We start from the raw sequence: 16304 nt of genomic DNA, 5'->3' as shown, positions 1-16304 counted from the left end.
AGTCAAATCCTTAATTCCCCATTCCAAGATGAATCTGACATGGAGTGCACTGATGCACAGCCACTGCTATATGATTCTGCTGGTACATTCACCCAGAGCACTACATTGCCCTTGCAGTCTACTAAGCCAGAATCTGACACTGATGAAACTCAGGTGCCCCTTCCCTCATGCTATACCACCTTACATGGTGACACAGAGGAAGGTGCAGATGAAATTGAAGAGGAGGTGATGGATGACCCAGTTGTTGACCCAGATTGGCCTTTATTGGGGGAAGAGGGTGCCGCTGGCAATAGTTCAGATAAGGAGAAGGATCCGCAGCACGCATCGACATCTCAGCAGCAGTTATCTGGCAGGCCTGTAGCAGTCCAAAAACATGTTAAAAAAAACAAAAAGAGTTGCAGGACAGCTTGGCCAGATGGTCAAATTAGCATAGCGTGCAAGCCCTGAAAATTTATCCCATAGTAGGAAGAGTGCAGTGTGGCACTTTTTTGACCAAAATCCTATTGATGAGGCAAACGTTATCTGTAAGAAGTGCACAAGGACCTTTAGCCGAGGGAAAAATCTCCGAAATTTGAATATCAGTTGCATGCTTAGACATTTAAACACCATGCACTTGCAAGTGTGGACACACTACAAAACCTCACGTAGCACATGCGCAACGGCTCCAACTGAAGGTATCCAGCAACGCTACATCGCTTCCCCCACTGTAAGCCCACCGGTTAGCACATCACCAGCAAGAAATGTTGAGGTGTCGTCGCAAGGCCAAAGCAGTCAGGGAATCACATTGTTTTTGCAACGAAAGACTGAATCTAGGCCATCACCACCAATACCATCACCATCACCAACCCCCTCTCAGTCCGACATGTCCACCGCTAGTTCCCCCATATGCAGCTCTCAAGTCCAGCTCACCCTAGAGACACTCTGAGTAGGACAAGAAATTACTCATCCTCTCATTCGCATACACTGGCTTTGAATGCCTACATTGCCAAGCTGATCTCATTAGAGATGTTGCCCTTCCGTTTGGTTGAAAGCGCAGCGTTCTGAGAGCTCATGGCCTACGCTGTCCCACGCTATGACCTACCCATTCGGCACTTCTTTTCTAGAAAATCCATCCCTGCCCTCCACCTGCATGTGAAAGACCACATTGTCCATGCACTCAAACAATCAGTGAGTGGAAAGGTGCACCTCACAACAGATGCATGGGCCAGTAGGCATGGCCAGGACCATTACGTGTCCATCACTGTGCACTGGGTTAATGTGGTGAATGCAGGCTCCACAGGGGACAGCGGCGGTGGGACAGTGCTGCCTAGCCCACGGTATAGGAAACAGTTGGCTGTAGGCATTCTACCCTCCTCCTCCTCCAGAAGCAAAAGCTTGTCGACAGAGCGCAGTCACACAAGCACTCCATCAGCAGCTGCCAGTGTTGCACACGAGGTGTCCCACTATCAAACAGCTAGTGGTAAGCGGCAGCAGGCTGTTTTAAAGATGATGTTTTTGGGCAACAACAGACACACCGCGGAGGTACTGGCTGACTACTTGCAGCGAGAAACTTAGTCATGGCTGGGTAGTCTACATCTTGAGCCAGGCAAGGTAGTCAGTGATAACGGCAGTAATTTTGTGGCGGCCATAGCCCTGGCAAAACTCAGACACATACCTTGCCTGGCTCACACCTTTAACCTGGTGGTGCAGTGCTTCCTGATTAATTATCCAGAGTTAACAGCCCTGCTCCATAAGGTGCGAAGACTGTGCTCACACATCCGTCGCTTGCCCGTAGACTCCAGTCATATGCAGAGGCTGCAGCAATCGCTCCACCTCCCCTAACACCACCTAATCATAGACGTTGCAACAAGGTGGATCTCCACCATGCACATTGTTGAGAGGCTGTGGGAACAGAGGCAGGCTGAAATGCATTTGTTGGAGGATACACGGGCAGGCAGTTTGAGGGCAGACATCGAGTTGTCGGGTGTGCAGTCGTCAAAGCTGAAAGACCTCTGTAAAGTCCTTCAGTGTTTTGAGGAATGCACACGGCTGGTAAGTGTTAGGAATCTGTGTCCTGCCATACTTATGCAGAGATCCAGATCCTCACATTTGTCTCCAGAGGCTAAGTCCTTTCAGCCAGCTTCTGAGCATGCTCCTGGAATGAGCTCCCATTGGAGTTCAGGAGTCAGGTGCTCAGGTCCTGCTCCTGATTCCATTGGCTTAGCTCAGGGCTCTGGAGATTTCTGGCAGGTCCCGTACGCTATAAAAAGTGCGCATGGCCGCTATGCCATGCGCTAGTATTTTCATACTGCTGCTGTATGTATGGTGATGGATGCTTGGACTGGTGGCTGACTTATTATGAAACCCCTTTCCTCTGATATTATGACTGTGTGAGTGATTGGGCAGCAGCCAGTAGCAGCGCTAGCGTCAGCGCGCTCCAGCTATACGTTCTCAGCAGCTAGCGTCCTGCATGGCGCCAGCGAGATTGCGGTGTCTTCTCTGTGGCTCCGTTCACACCGCGCTGCGGTTGCAGTTTTTTCCACGTCTGCAGTTGCGACGCCTCCTATCTGATTTCACGGTAGGTCTAGAGGGAGTAGTCCTGCTGCTTAAGGCTACTTCTGTGACTATTTATACCGTGACAGTTTCGCTGTTAGTCTGTGTCCCCGAACAGACTTAGCGTATTACTTTATTCTTTTGTCTGCAGCTCTGTGAGCATAACAGAGCTCGCTTCTGTGCACTTAGGGTGCAGTTAACCCCGTGCACATTACCGCCATAGTGCTCTGCCTCTCTAGCAGCGGATATATCACCTGCCGCACGGTGGACCCCGGGCGGCGAACATGTTTATTTATATTTTTTTAAGCGTGTTCCGCCGCCGTAACAGTAAGTGCCGACTATGCCATCATAAGCATGAGCATCCCACCTATGCGTCTGCTCATGCAAACTTTGACGCACATTAAGAATCAGGCGTCTGCAGCGGAGGAGGAGGAGGAGTGTTATGAATGGGTCACCGAGGAGGAACAACAAAAGCTAAGTCACAGAAAACCAGAGAGGTTGGTAACTATGCAGATTGCAGATCTCTGATCTTAACCACACAACTAACAGTAGCAGTGGAGCGTTCCTACTAAGTTCCTAGACGCCTCGTCACCGCCAAAGGAGTACATAAACCTAAAGCAAGAAAAGGGAAAACTAACTGCCCCAGAGCAGACCTAAAAGGAATAGATAGCCCCCACACATGTATTGACGGTGAAGCAAGATGAAAACACAAACACAGGCAGGAAAATAGGCTGACCAAACGATGGGGCCCAACTAACTATAAAGAGCAGGAAAGGAAAGACACTGTCTGAAATCTGCCAAAAAACCCTACAAAATAATGTCCAACACTTCAGGTAACAAAATTAACCCAGAAGTCACTAGACTTCTCCCACTATATCAGCACTCTGAAATATTCTGAGACAGAGCAAAAAGAGGCCAATCTAATAAGGGACTAAAAAGCAAATTGGCAAATACAGATAAATAAGAGTGGAAATTCAGCACAGCCCAGCCAGGGCTGGCTGAACACACAAAAAACTGAATAGACCAACAAAATAAAGTGTGAACATTAGCAAAAACACTTAGCTTTGAGAAGGCTGGAACAGAGCTGAAAACCAAGACCTGAGCAGCATGAAGCAATCACCAGCACTGACTTAGGGCGTCGGCAGTCTTAAATCTAATCTAAGATTCCTGAGGTCCAATCGTCATCCTCACCATCAGGTGGACCAGAGAATGAACTCACAACAGTACTCCCCCTTGAGGAGGTGTCACTGAACCCTCATCCATGCCACCAGGCCGATCAGGATGGGCCCGGTGAAAAGCACGAACGAATCTCTTGGCATGAATGTCAGAGGCAGAGACCCAAGAATTATCCTCCTGGCCATAACCCTTCCATTTGACCAAATACTGGAGTCTCCGTCTAACCAAACGAGAATCCAATATTTTCACTACCTCATATTCCATATTGCCTTTAACCAATACAGGGTCAGAAGGTGCTGCCATAGGAACCACTGGCTCAACAAACCTCTTCAACAGTGATTTATGAAATACGTTACGAATCTTGAATGTAACTGGAAGAGCCAATCGAAAAGAAACAGGATTAAGAATCTCCAAAATTTTATAAGGTCCAATAAATCTTGGCTTAAATTTTGGAGATGCGACCTTCATAGTAATATTCTTAGACGACAACCAGACCATATCACCCACTTTAAACCGGGGACCAATGGTCCTATGTCGGTTGAAAAATCGCTGGGCCTTTTCCTGAGAGAGTGACAACTTATCCACTACTTGGTCCCATATCTGCTGCATTCTCTCAACCACAGTATCCACACCTAGGCAGGACGAAGATTCCACTTGCCGTGAAGAGAATCGAGGATAAAACCCAAAATTACAGAAAAAGGGTGACATCAAAGTGGCAGAACTAGCTCTATTGTTCAGCCCGAATTCGGCCAAGGGCAAAAATGAAACCAAATCATCCTGATCAGCAGATATAAAACATCTTAAATAAGACTCCAAGGTCTGGTTTGTTCTCTCAGTCTGCCCGTTAGTCTGGGGATGAAACGCGGAGGAGAAGGATAACTGAATTTCCAGATTGGAACAAAAGGCTTTCCAAAATCTGGAAACAAACTGGACTCCTCTATCCGACACAATGTACTCAGGAGTCCCATGCAACCGAACCACTTGTTGTAAAAACAAGGGCACCAACTCAGTGGAAGAAGGCAACTTTGGGAGTGGTACAAGATGGACCATCTTCGAAAATCTATCACAACTCACCCAGATCACAGTCATTCTCTGAGAGACAGGAAGATCAGAAATAAAATCCATTGAGATATGGGTCCATGGTCTCTTGGGCAACGGCAGAGGCATCAGCAACCCACTAGAACGAGAACAGGATTTAGGCCGAGAACAAGTCGCACAGGAATGCACAAAATTCCTGACATCACGAGATAAGGCGGGTCACCAAATCTCTGGTACCAATAATACCTGGATGACCATCCAATGCGGAGCAATGAACTTCAGACATCACTCTCTTCCTCCACTGGTCAGGAACATACAATTTTCCCATAGGACAACGCTCAGGTTTATCCTCCTGAAATTCCTCCAGGGTGCGTCTCAAATTGGGCGAAATGGCAGAAAGAACTACCCCCTCACCTAGGATGGTAGGAGGCTCGGTCACATTAAGAGAATCAGCAAAGAAACTCCTAGAAAGAGTGTCTGCCTTAACATTCTTAGTGCCCGGAAGAAAAGAGCCCACAAAATTAAAACGCGTGAAAAACAAGGCCCATCTAGCCTGTTTAGGATTCTTGTGATCGGTGAGGACCACAACTTGATGTCTAGCTCCCTCCAACCAATGTCTCCACACCTCAAATGCCCACTTCATGGCCAACAATTCCCGATTCCCCACGTCATAATTGCGTTCAGATGGGGAGAACTTACGAGAAAAGAAGGCACAAGGATTCATCTTAGAAGTCACAGGGTCTTTTTGGGACAAAACAGCTCCTGCACCAATCTCAGAAGCATCTACCTCCACCTGAAATGGAAGTGAGACATCAGGTTGCCGTAAAACTGGAGCTGAAGTATATCTTCGCTTAAGCTCCTGAAATGCTGAGACAGCCTCAGGAGACCAATTCAGCACATCGGCGCCCTTCTTGGTCAGATCAGTCAGTGGTTTGACAATATCAGAAAAATTACCTATAAATTTAGGATAGAAATTAGCAAAACCCAAAAACTTCTGGAAAGCCTTCAAAGAAGTAGGCTGAACCCAATCATAAATGGCCTGTACCTTGGCCGGGTCCATTTCAATAGTCGACGGAGACAAGATAAATTCCAAAAATGAAATCCTCTGTACACCAAAGAGGCATTTCGATCCCTTAACAAACAGGGAATTCTCCCTCAAAATCCGGAACACAGTGCGAACATGTTCCACATGATAATCCTAATCACTGGAAAAGATCAGAATATCATCCAAATAGATGATCAAAATCTTATCCATAAAGTCCCGGAAAATATCATTCATGATGGATTGGAAGACAGAAGGGGCATTAGTGAGCCCAAAAGGCATCACCAGGTACTCAAAATGTCCCTCCGGAGTATTTAACGCCGTCTTCCTTCATCCCCGTGCTTGATGCGAATAAGATTATACGCCCCCCTAAGGTCAAGCTTAGTAAACCAGCAGGCACTCTTAACTCTGGAGACTAAATCAGACATGAGAGGTAACGGGTACTGATATTTAACCGTCATCTTGTTAAGGGAACGATAATCAATACACGGTCTTAATGAACCAGCTTTCTTGGCCACAAAAAAAACCCAGCACCTAAAGGTGACGAGGATGGTCTAATATGACCCTTCTCCAATGACTCCTTAATATAGGATAGCATAGCATCATGTTCGGGTACAGATAAGTTGAAAAGCCGACCCTTGAGAAATTTACACCCAGGCATCAACTCAATTGCACAGTCATAACTCCTTTGAGGGGGCAAAGACGCAGACTTACTCTCACTAAATGCATCAGAAAAATCGGCCAGATAATCAGGAATATCATGAGACTGAGGAGAGGTGGAGAAAACAGGAGCGTCTCTAAGAACACACTGACAGCTCCAACTCACCACAGACCCAGATTTCCAATCTAAAACTGGATTATGAGCATGCAACCAGGGAAAACCCAGAACAATAGTATCATGCAAATTATGCAGCATCAGAAATTTACAATTTTCTTGGTGGTCTGGGCAACTCGCATTATCACCTGGGTCAAAAACTGAGGTTTATTCTCCGCTAAAGGAGTAGCATCAATACCCCTCAAAGGAATAGGCGTCCGCAGAGGCGTCATGGACAAGCCACAACGTTTAGCAAAGTCGAAATCCATCAGATTCAACGCTGCTCCAGAATCCACAAAAGCTTTAGTGGAAAACATGAATAAGGAGCAGATCAGAGTAATTGCCAAAAGAAACTTAGATTGTACACCACCTACAGCAAATGTGTGTGCAAAACGTTTCTCTCGTTTAGGGCAGACAGAAATAGTATGAGAGGCATCTCCACAGAAAAAACACAGCTTATTACGCCTTATAAACTCCTGACGTTGCGCCCTAGACAAAACCCCATCACATTGCATAGGTTCAGACAGTTGTTTAAAAGGTGGCAGCGCCTCCCGTGTAGTTTTACGTTCACGTAAATGCCGATCAACTTGAATGGCTAATGACATAGAATTATCCAGACCAGAGGGAACAGGAAATCCAACCATAACATCTTTTACGGTCTCTGACAAACCCTTCCATGTAGTAAGGACCGCCCACTTTCGGAATTTTTGACAGTATAACTCTGCAGAATTCTGACCCTGGCTTAATGCCAACAGGGTTCTTTCAGCTTGATCAACAGCATTAGGTTCATCATACAACAATCCCAAGGCTTGAAAAAATGCATCCACATTAGTCAAAATAGGATTTTCAGGTGTTAGAGAAAAAGCCCAATCCTGGGGATCGCGCGCAGCAGGGAGATGACAATTTTAACCTGCTGCACAGAGCTCTCCGATGAATTAGGCTTCAAGGCAAGAAATAATTTACAATTATTCTTAAAATTCAGAAATTTAGACTGATCCCCAGAAAACACATCAGGAGTAGGAATCTTAGGTTCAGCAGCATGTGACTGAGTGAGGTAGGTGGAAATTCCCTGCACTTCAGCAACAAGTTGCTCCACACGATCAGACAATTGCTTAATCTCCATTAGGAAAAAAAAAAATCCTCCTTCGGCCCCAGAAAAAAAAAGAGGAAAAAATATATATATATATATATATATATATATATACAGTGGGGAAAAAAAGTATTTAGTCAGTCAGCAATAGTGCAAGTTCCACCACTTAAAAAGATGAGAGGCGTCTGTAATTTACATCATAGGTAGACCTCAACTATGGGAGACAAACTGAGAAAAAAAAATCCAGAAAATCACATTGTCTGTTTTTTTTTTCATTTTATTTGCATATTATGGTGGAAAATAAGTATTTGGTCAGAAACAAAATTTCATCTCAATACTTTGTGATATATCCTTTGTTGGCAATGACAGAGGTCAAACGTTTTCTGTAAGTCTTCACAAGGTTGCCACACACTGTTGTTGGTATGTTGGCCCATTCCTCCATGCAGATCTCCTCTTGAGCAGTGATGTTTTTGGCTTTTCGCTTGGCAACACGGAGTTTCAACTCCCTCCAAAGGTTTTCTATAGGGTTGAGATCTGGAGACTGGCTAGGCCACTCCAGGACCTTGAAATGCTTCTTACGAAGCCACTCCTTCGTTGCCCTGGCGGTGTGCTTTGGATCATTGTCATGTTGAAAGACCCAGCCACGTTTCATCTTCAATGCCCTTGCTGATGGAAGGAGGTTTGCACTCAAAATCTCACGATACATGGCCCCATTCATTCTTTCATGTACCGGGATCAGTCGTCCTGGCCCCTTTGCAGAGAAACTGCCCCAAAGCATGATGTTTCCACCACCATGCTTTACGGTAGGTATGGTGTTTGATGGATGCAACTCAGTATTCTTTTTCCTCCAAACACGACAAGTTGTGTTTCTACCAAACAGTTCCAGTTTGGTTTCATCAGACCATAGGACATTCTCCCAAAACTCCTCTGGATCATCCAAATGCTTTCTAGCAAACTTCAGATGGGCCCGGACATGTACAGGCTTAAGCAGTGGGACACGTCTGGCACTGCAGGATCTGAGTCCATGGTGGCGTAGTGTGTTACTTATGGTAGGCCTTGTTACATTGGTCCCAGCTCTCTGCAGTTCATTCACTAGGTCCCCCCGCGTGGTTCTGGGATTTTTGCTCACCGTTCTTGTGATCATTCTGACCCCACGGGGTGGGATTTTGCGTGGAGCACCAGATCGAGGGAGATTATCAGTGGACTTGTATGTCTTCCATTTTCTAATTATTGCTCCCACAGTTGATTTCTTCACTCCAAGCTGGTTGGCTATTGCAGATTCAGTCTTCCCAGCCTGGTGCAGGGCTACAATTTTGTTTCTGGTGTCCTTTGACAGCTCTTTGGTCTTCACCATAGTGGAGTTTGGAGTCAGACTGTTTGAGGGTGTGCACAGGTGTCTTTTTATACTGATAACAAGTTTAAACAGGTGCCATTACTACAGGTAATGAGTGGAGGAAAGAGGAGACTCTTAAAGAAGAAGTTACAGGTCTGTAAGAGCCAGAAATCTTGATTGCTTGTTTCTGACCAAATACTTATTTTCCACCATAATATGCAAATAATATGAAAAAAAAACAGACAATGTGATTTTCGGGATTTTTTTTTCTCAGTTTGTCTCCCATAGTTGAGGTCTACCTATGATGTAAATTACAGACGCCTCTCATCTTTTTAAGTGGTGGAACTTGCACTATTGCTGACTGACTAAATACTTTTTTTCCCCACTGTATATATATATATATATATATATATATATATAAAAATTCTGACTCTTTTTTTTTCTTTTTCTTATAAACAATTTTTCCCTGCTTTTGAGTACCCTAGAATCTGCGGTATGGCTGGTGATTCTGTTATGAATGGGTCACCGAGGAGGAACAATAAAAGCTAAGTCCCAGAAAACCAGAGAGGTTGGTAACTATGCAGATTGCAGATCCCTGATCTTAACCACACAACTAACAGTAGCAGTGGAGCGTTCCTACGATGTTCCTAGAATCCTCGTCACCGCCGGAGGACTACATAAACCTAAAGCAAGAAAAGGGAAAACTAACTGCCCCAGAGCAGACCCCAAAGGAATAGACAGCCCCCACACATGTATTGACGGTGAAGCAAGATGAAAACACAAACACAGGTGTTATGAATGGATCGCCGAGGAAAAAATTAACAACACAAGCTAAGTCTCTGAAAACCAGAGAGGTTGGTAACTATGCAGACTGCAGATCCCTGATTCTAACCACGCAACCATCAGCAGTCGTGGAGCGTTCCTACGTTGGTCCTAGATGCCTCGTCACAACCGGAGAGCTAAATAAGCCTAAAGCAGGAAAAGAGGAAAACTAACTGCCCCAGAGCAGACCCCAAAAGGAAAGACAGCCCCCCACATGTATTGATGGTGAAACAAGATGAAAACACATACAAAGGCAGGAAAATAGGCTGAGCAAACGATGGGGCCAAACTAACTAGATAGGACAGGAAAGACACTGGCTGCAATCTGCCAAAAACCCTACCAAAAAATAATGATACATCTGATAGCAAAATTAACCCTGAAGTCACTAGACTTCTCCCACTATATCAGCACTCTGAAATATTCTGAGACAGAGCAAAAAGAGACCAATCTAATAAGGGACAAAAAAAAGCATATTGGCAAATACAGATAAATAAGAGTGGAAATTCAGCACAGCCCAGCCGGGCTGGCTGACCACACAAAAAACTGAATTGACCAACAAGAGCAAGTGTGAACATTAGCAAAAACAAACTTAACTTGAGAAGACTGGAACAGAGCTGAGTCCAAGACCTGAGAAGCCTGAAGCAATCACCAGCACTGACTTAGGGCGTCGGCTGTCTTATATCCAGTCTGATACTTCAGAGATCCTCCTCACCAGATGGCAGATCACTACCAATTAAACCAACCTTACTACCTCCTGTCACCACCAGAGGGAGAACGGAAGGAGAACTCTCAACTGGTGGAGCAGAAAATGAGCTCATATAACAAACAGGCAGGAAAATAGGCTGAGCAAACGATGGGGCCCAACTAACTATAAAGAACAGGAAAGGAAAGACACTGTCTGAAATCTGCCAAAAAACCCTACAAAATAATGTCCCACACTTCAGATAACAAAATTAACCCTGAAGTCACTAGACTTCTCCCACTATATCAACACTCTGAAATATTCTGAGACTGAGCAAAAAGAGGCCAATCTAATAAGAGACTAAAAAGCAAATTGGCAAATACAGATAAATAAGAGTGGAAATTCAGCACAGCCCAGCCGGGGCTGGCTGAACACACAAAAAACTGAATAGACCAACAAAATCAAGTGTGAACATTAGCAAAAACACTTAGCTTTGAGAAGGCTGGAATAGAGCTGAAAACCAAGACCTGAGCAGCATGAAGCAATCACCAGCACTGACTTAGGGCATCGGCAGTCTTAAATCTAATCTAAGATTCCTGAGGTCCAATCGTCATCATCACCATCAGGTGGACCAGAGAATGAACTCACAACAGAGGAGGGAATCATTGATGACAGTCAGCCACTGTCTGCTCAGGGAACTGTCCTGGACGAGGTGGAGGAAGAGCAGGAAGAGGAGGATGATTATTTTATGGAGGAGGGTGCATCTGAGGGGGCAAGAGAAAAAGTTGGCTTGCCTATGTCAGGTACCAGGTTTGTGCATGACTGGATGGATGTAGATTTGCCATAAAGTGCTCCTCCACTCACCACTGTCAGTGCATCATTGACACCTGGAACATTGGCCCACATGTGTGATTATGTCTTGCGTATCCTAAAAGGGGACCCACACATTGCCCAAATTATGAAGGATGACAACTACTGGTTGGCCAGCATCCTCGATCCATGATATAAAGGGGAAGAGTCTTGAGGAGATCATTTGCATATTCCCAGTGCCTTCTGGGATAAGTGAAGAGTCTCCGCGAGCTCAACGATCACTGGGTTTTGGCCGTTGCAGCTGAAAAGAGGAAATCGGAAAACCAGGGGAAGAGTCTTGAGGAGATCATTTGCATATTCCCAGTGCCTTCTGGGATAAGTGAAGAGTCTCCGCGAGCTCAACGATCACTGGGTTTTGGCCGTTGCAGCTGAAAAGAGGAAATCGGAAAAACCGCGCGCCGAATTTTGGCTCATCTTTCATTGTTTTTAAGAAATCTCAATATGGAAGAGGCCAGGAGCCATTTGGTGAGCTGCACTTCTTGCTACATGTTCACAGATTTACCAGTGGAAAAGCCAAACTTCACATGCCACAAATGCAAGCTTGTGTCCCTGTTGGAGGAAAAGTTGCAAAATCTCGAAGAGAGGTTGGCTACGTTGAAGATCATTAAGGAAAGTGAAGAGTTCTTGGACAGAGCAGAATTATCTCTTCATGTTACAGAAAGAGAAGAAATTCGAAGTGCACCTGAAGAAACAGAGGAATGGAGACATGTGACCCAGAGAAGCAGGAGGATCAGGAGGCAGTCAGCACCCATACTGCTCAGAAACCAGTACCAGGCTCTCACGCAGGAAAATGATGAAGAAATACATCAGGATAAGACTTTGCCAACAAACAGCAACCTTGTACGCCTTCAGAGTCCTCCTGGATGGAGAAAGAAAAATGTTGTGAAGAAGAAACGGAGAGTGGTGGTCATGGGGGATTCCCTGTTGAGAGGAACAGAGGCCGCTATCTGCAGACCGGATATAACTTCAAGAGAAATGTGCTGTCTTCCAGGTGCAAAAATTAAAGATGTGTCTGACAGGATATCAGGACTCTTCAGACCTACAGATGACTACCCATTCCTGCTACTACATGTGGGGACAAATGACACCGCAAGAAACGACCTGGAAACCATCTGCAGAGACTTTGAAGACTTAGGCAAGAAAGTGAAAGAACTGGGAGCGCAGGTGGTCTTCTCTTCCATCCTCCCAGTGGATGGCCATGGAACAAGGAGGTGGAATAAGATTCTGCAGGTGAACAACTGGCTACGTCGATGGTGCCGTCAGCAACGATTTGGATTTCTGGATCACGGAGTGAACTACTTATACGATGGACTACTTGCTAGAGATGGGGTGCACCTTACGAAGACTGGAAAGCATGTATTTGGAAGTCACCTTGCTACACTTGTAAGGAGAGCTTTAAACTAGAACAACATGGGAAGGGAAGCAAAAGACCAGAAAAAGCCATACACCTGACAAATGCTATTGAGAACTCTGCTATTAGAAGTGGAAAGGAAGAACAAAGACGAAAGAATCTAATTAATAAAAATATTGGAGAAAGAGAAACCAATCACAAACTAAAATGTTTCTATACTAATGCACAAAGCATGGGCAACAAACAAGGAGAATTGGAACTACTAACACAGGAAAAGAAATATGATGTCATTGGAATCACTGAAACTTGGTGGGACGATACACATGATTGGAATACAAGACTAGAAGGATACAACTTATTTGCAAGAAACAGACTTGATAAACGAGGAGGGGGTGTTGCATTGTATGTTAGAAACGCATATATCTGCACAGAGATTGAAGCTTCAGAGACTGGGAGTTCTGTGGAAACTGTTTGGGTAAGAATACAAGGACAGAACAATGGAAAGGACACCATTGTAGGCATTTACTACAGGCCGCCTGTGCAAGCTGAAGATATGGATGAACTCTTTATGCATCAAATGGCCAGGTTCTCCAAAAAATATGACATAGTTGTCATGGGAGATTTCAACTATCCAGACATTTGTTGGGAATCTCTCTCAGGCAAAACTAACAGGTCAAGGAAATTCTTATCCTCTCTTGCTGACAACTTTATCTTCCAAAAGGTAGGTGAGAAAACAAGGGGAACTGCTACCTTGGATCTAATCCTTATAAACAGGGAGGAAATGGTTGAGGAGGTAAAAGTGGCTGGAACCCTAGGAGGTAGCGACCATGCTATTTTAGAATTTTGGATAACTAGAGGCGGAAGACCTGTGAAGACTCAGACGTCAAGGTTAGATTTCAGAAAGGCAGATTTTAAGGGATTCAGAAAGATAATTGGAGGGATCCAATGGCTGGATATCCTTAAAGACAAAAATGTCCAGGAAGGATGGGAAATCTTGAAAAATGAAATTCTCAAAGCACAGTTGTTAACAATTCCGAAAAGCGAAAAGAGGGAAGAATAGGAAGCATTTAAGGAAACCAGGATGGATGAACACAGAACTTAAGCACATGCTAAAAAGGAAGAAAAAAATGTTTATAAAATGGAAAGAGGGAGGCATATCTAAAGAAGAATATAATGCTGTCTGCAGAACCTGCAGGGCACAAATCAGATTAGCTAAAGCTGAAAATGAATTGAGGCTTGCAAGAGATGTCAAAAGCAATAATAAAGGATTTTGGGGATATGTCAAAAGTAAAAGAAAAGTCAAAGATGCTATAGGATTTTTACAGGATGAAAATGATGAAATGGTAAGACAGGATGTTGAGAAGGCTGAACTTTTAAATTCCTATTTTGCATCTGTTTTCTCTCAGAAAGGAAATGTAACATCAACTGTTATTCACTGTCCTATTAAGAGAATAGAAGAATCCAGGATATCTATAAACAGAAAGATAGTGAGGAAACACTTAGCTAGCCTAAATGAATTCAAGTCTCCAGGTCCAGATGAATTACACCCCAGAGTACTGAAGGAGATAGCAGAAGAAATTTTTGAACCCCTCTCTATAATCTTTGAAAATTCTTGGAGAACAGGAGAAGTGCCAGAAGACTGGAGAAGAGCAAATGTTGTTCCTATCTTCAAAAAGGGGAAGAAGGTGGACCCAGGTAACTATAGGCCGGTGAGTCTGACTTCTATACCAGGAAAGATCTTTGAACAAATTATTAAACAACATGTATGTCAATACCTGGATAAGAATGAAGTGATTAAACAGAGTCAGCATGGGTTTGTAACTAATAAGTCATGTCAGACTAACTTAATTTCCTTCTATGACGGTATCACTGATTGGGTCGATCAAGGAAATGCTGTAGATATAGTATATCTTGACTTCAGCAAAGCATTTGACAAAGTCTCTCATACAATCCTTATTGAAAAAATGATTAAGTATGGAATGGACAAGGCAACTGTTAGGTGGATTCATAACTGGCTTAGTGATCGGACCCAAAGAGTGGTCGTAAATGGCTGCACATCCAGTTGGAAGAATGTCTCAAGTGGGGTACCACAGGGCTCTGTCCTGGGCCCTGTATTGTTCAACATCTTTATCAACGATTTAGATGAAGGAATTGAGGGTAAACTGATTAAATTTGCTGATGACACAAAGCTAGGAGGGATAGCTAATACTAGAGAAGAGAGAGAGAGGATTCAAAAAGATTTAAATAAACTGGAGAAGTGGGCAGCAACAAACAGAATGGTTTTTAACAGGGAGAAATGCAAAGTACTACATCTGGGCAATAAAAATGGAAAAAGCATATATAGAATGGGAGGAATAGGGCTAAGTGACAGCACATGTGAAAAAGACTTGGGTATACTAATAGATCACAGACTGAATATGAGTCAACAGTGTGATGCAGCAGCAAAAAAGGCAAATGCAATTCTAGGATGTATTAACAGAAGCATACAGTCTAGATCACGTGAAGTCATTATTTCCCTCTACTCCTCTTTGGTCAGACCTCATCTGGAATATTGTGTCCAGTTTTGGGCACCACATTTTAAAAAAGACATCAACAAACTGGAGCAAGTTCAGAAAAGAGCGACCAGAATAGTGACCGGTCTGCAAACCCTGTCTTATGAGGAAAGGTTGCAGGATTTGGGAATGTTTAGTTTGCAAAAGAGAAGACTGAGAGGAGACTTAATAGCTGTCTACAAATATCTAAAGGGCTGTCACATTGTAGAAGGATCAACTTTATTCTCATTTGCACAAGGAAAGACTAGAAGCAATGGGATGAAACTGAATGGGAAGAGACACAGATTAGATATTAGAAAAAACTTTTTGACAGTTAGAGTGATCAATGAGTGGAACAGGCTGCCACGAGAAGTGGTGAGTTCTCCTTCAATGGAAGTCTTCAAACAGAGGCTGGACAGACATCTGACTGGGATGATTTAGCGAATCCTGCTTTGAGCAGGGGGTTGGACCAGATGGCCCAGGAGGTCCCTTCCAACTCTACGATTCTATGATTCTATGATTCTATGATTCTAAAGGCAAATTACAGAACATCATGCCACAGGAGAACCTAGAGCTAATATTGTCGAACAAACAAGCAACTCTGGTAAACCGTTTGCTAGGCTGGTTTCACGCTTGCATTTTTTTGCGCTCTATTTTAGCGCTAAAAAATGCATGCACTTTTTTTTCCTATATTTTGAATGGGATGCGCTTATGTGTGCATACACATGCGTTTGTATGTGTTTTTACGCACATGCGTTTTTTTGTGGTGTGCGCTCGGGCGCACAAAATGCATCCTGTTGCATTTTTTGGGCGTCCGACTTGCCTCAAAAAAACACATGCGCGCGCAATGCATTTTTTTACAGCAAGACACCAATTTTAAGTCTATGGGTGCGCATATGTGCGCATTGGCATGCTCATGTATGCGTTTTTTTGCGCATGCGTTTTTTGTTTACCATTGGTTAGACAATGGAAATTAGGGGTTTGGGTTAGAGTTAGGGTTAGTTAAGGGGGTTTAGGGTTAGG

The sequence above is a fragment of the Dendrobates tinctorius genome, unplaced genomic scaffold (assembly GCF_039654945.1).
Source record: "Dendrobates tinctorius isolate UK_male_01 unplaced genomic scaffold, ASM3965494v1 ptg000332l, whole genome shotgun sequence".
Taxonomy (NCBI): domain Eukaryota; kingdom Metazoa; phylum Chordata; class Amphibia; order Anura; family Dendrobatidae; genus Dendrobates; species Dendrobates tinctorius.
The sequence above is the reverse complement of the archived record's forward strand: the minus strand, read 5'-3'. Positions refer to the sequence as shown.